Source organism: Octopus bimaculoides, chromosome 3 (genome assembly GCF_001194135.2).
Source record: "Octopus bimaculoides isolate UCB-OBI-ISO-001 chromosome 3, ASM119413v2, whole genome shotgun sequence".
NCBI classification, from domain to species: domain Eukaryota; kingdom Metazoa; phylum Mollusca; class Cephalopoda; order Octopoda; family Octopodidae; genus Octopus; species Octopus bimaculoides.
In genome coordinates this window covers 98,238,494-98,242,190 of record NC_068983.1, presented here as the reverse complement: position 1 = coordinate 98,242,190, position 3,697 = coordinate 98,238,494, and positions in this window count along the sequence as shown.

The following is a 3,697-nucleotide window of genomic DNA, read 5'->3' as shown; positions in this document are numbered from 1 at the left end:
GAACAACAGTGTTATGTGTGTATGCAACATTTATCATGAAACTGTGTGTAGGTTTATGAAAAATGGGGCAGGTTATTAACTTACATTTTTTATCTTCATACATCCATTTACCATTCCAACAAATAATATCGGCCGTATTCTCTACGCTTGCTTCAAAATAGCGGTTGCACTTTTGTTGCAGATGTATTTTTTCGTCTTCCCATTTCAAAGTATATTGTATTCGACTGTTGTTCAATTTCGGTAAAGGACCACAGTTTAGGAGTTTTACCATTTGTTCAAAAAACCACGGAGAGAAGTTGTTGTCAGTTGACGTCGAATTACTGTATTCCGACACAATCTTTTTTATAACCTTTCCAAATGTATTATTTTCACTCTTCACTGTGAATAAGATAAAGAGAAGGAAATAAAATGATCTGGATATCATTCTCTCAGTTTTCATAAACTTTTTCTTTCGTGAAAAGGACTTGTAGTGTTTAAAGTGTATCTGTTCATTTGTTTTACTTTAATGTCTTTTTAGGAAGCCTTTTATACGCTCGCTAACGCTCACTTTCTTCAATCCACTTAAAACAATTTCGTTCAGTTTTATTTTGAAATTGAGACATTATTGGCTAGAGAGAGATTTGAGTATATGCATAAATATAGTAGGCGGGATTTTGACCAAAAACGTTTTTAACTATCTGGTTTACGTTATGACAAACCAGTGCGCACCCTATTTGTACAAACTAATTTACAAGTTTTACGAATTATATCAGGTCATCCCATAAGTTCTGTCCGAATTTTGAATTGAAATTTAATCATTAATGTACTTTCCCTGATTATCTATGACTTCCTTCCATCAATTTACAAACTTTTTAATCCCATCAATGTAAAACTCTTTTGGTTTCAAAGCGATGAACTCTGAAATGTCAGTTTCGACTTCCTCCTGGCTTGCGAAAGCTATGTCCCTCAAATGATTCTGTAAACTACGAAACAAATGGTAGTCTGAAGGAGCAAGGTCGGGAGAATAAGGTGGATGAGGAATTTCTTCCCAACCAAACCCTTCGATCTTCTATGATGAGATCTTTGCAGTGTGGGGTCGCGCATTGTCCTGATGAAACATCACTCCTTTTCGATTCACTAAAGCAGGTCTTTTTTTCTTCAAAGCTTGGTTCAAACGCTCTAATTGCTGACAGTAGACTTGAGCATTGATTGTTGCATTAGATGGTAACAATTCAAAGTGAAGTACTCCTTTGCAATCCCACCAGATAGAGAGAAGAACCTTTTTTCCATGAAGTTCCTTTCTCGGTTGTGGTTGAGTTTTTCCCTTTTACCAAGCCACTACTTACGACTTTTAACATTTCGATAGAAGATCCATTTTTCGTCACCAGTCACAAATCTATCCAATAAGAGGTGAAATGAGTTCGCCAGAATGGAGAGAAGAGCAGATGTCACCTCGAGATTTGCGGTTGCTTTCAGACAATTCATGAGGCACCCATTTTCCAAGTTTAGGAACCTTTCCAAGTTGTTGAAGATATCGATGAGCAGTTGTAATGGTTTGAACTAAGCTTTATTGCCAACTCTTCAACTGATAATGCAGGATTTTCTTCAAGTAATGCCTCAACTGGACGTCCTGTTCGATCTTCATCTTCAAGGCTGAAATCTCCACCTCTGAATTTTGCGAACCATCTTCTTTCATTCAAGTATTTTTTCCCATAAATTGAGTGTATGTTTCGAGTCGCTTCGGCTGCAGAGTTTCCTTTTTTGTATTCATAAAGCATTATGCGCCTTAAATGCTCTTTCGATATTTCCATATTAGAAAGGGTTTTAATCAAAGAAATTTTAATTCTATTATTATGTAAAATAGTATTTAATTAGTTTAAATGTACACAAATGCATAAAAATAATTTTTAATTCCATTAGACATTTTAAAATACTATTAAATTTCATTCAGTTTTTAAAAAGGTAAAATCGGACAGAACTTATGGAATGACCTGATATTACCTTAGAACATTGTAGTATTTGTTCCGACATTTTACGTTCTGAGTTCAAATCCCGCCAAGATCATCTTTGCTAGTCATCATTTCGGGGTCGACAAAATAAAGCACCATTTAAGTAACGTTGTCGATGTATCCTATCCTCTCAAAATTATTGATCTTATGCCTAAATGACAAACCATTATATACAATATTTTGAGTTTCTGGTTCAGCAAGAAAGGCCAGAAGAATGTGATTAATTCAAGCCTGAATCAATGGACACCAAATGGATAACCAAAGGACCAAATGTGGACTAATGAGTAAATGGAGAGTGTGTAAGTGGAGGTGATACAAGACCAGGAAGTTTTAACGAGTTAAGTTCATTGGAATAATGGTAGAAAATGCAGGTAGAGATGAAATATATCTGTGGGTCAGATACTGGAGTGAACTTAGGAGCGTCTTGTGAGTGGCTCATGAGTCGAGTGTCTTAGATGTTTAGATGTGTTCTAAGATATCTCTACGTGTAACAGCTGCGCTACCGTATGGGTGAGAACAGTGCAGCAAAGAGGATTTCCTTGGTGTTTGTGAATGGTTAGTAATGTTTCATACTGAATATTTTCTAATCATGAAGAGCACCACCAACATAGACTGTCTGCGATGGTGAAACCGAGCAGTAGTAGCGATCTTCAAAGTTTTAAGTACGTTAACTTCTTGACCAGGAGAGAGTTTCCTTGTTGCCTTGATAGATGTGATTTTCTTTACTCTACACTGATGAAGTACTTTAGATTTGTATCACCCCCATTGGAGTATGTTTTCGCGGACTTTGCTTACCGCGTCATTGCAGCTTTTGTGTGAGGTGTCTGGATTGCATATTGTGTGAGGTGTCTGATGCATCGTTGTGGGAAGCGAGAGAGAAAGAAGGGTTGTATTATATGCAATAAGTAGGTATTGTAAGGAATGACGGCAAGTCGATAGGTCATTGATTTGTAGAAGTAAGATTCTTGAGGGATAAAGAGTGGTCCTACAATTAGAAGCTGAGCTAGTACAACAGACAGGTAACCACATCTACAATGAAACTATTTATTTATATAGCCGTGGCTGCATGGTAAGAAGCTTGCTTCCCAACCATATGGTTCCAGGTTCAGTCCCACAGCGTGGAACTTTGGGCACGTGTCTTCTATTATAGCCTCGAGCCGACCAAAGCATTGTGAGTGCACTTGATAGACGGAAACTGAAAGAAGCCCGTCGTAGATATATGTGTGTGTGTGCATTTGTGTCTGTTCTCCCATCACCGCTTGACAACCTGTGTTGGTGTGCTTACGTTCCCGTAACTTCCCGTAACTTAGCAGTTCATCAAGAGAAACCAAAAGAATAAGTACTTGGCTTAAAAAAAATAAGTACTGAGGTCGATTTAAGGCAGTGCTCCAGCATGGCCGCAGTCAAATGACTGAAACAAATAAAAGAATAAAGAATACATATACATACATATGCACACAGACCCCCCACCCACCGGCGCGCACACAAACACACACACACTCTTATACGAAGATAGATTGACATGCGCATACAAAGAGAGAAAGAAAGAAAAGGCGGGGAAATACTGAATGGATGCGCAAAGAGAGAGAGACAAATGAAAAAAAACGTTTAAGACCCTTAAGACTTTTCAAACAGAAAAACGTTCCGCTAGATTGAACAACTGGTGACCAACTTCTGTGTGTGTGTGTGTGTGTGTGTGTGTGTGTGTG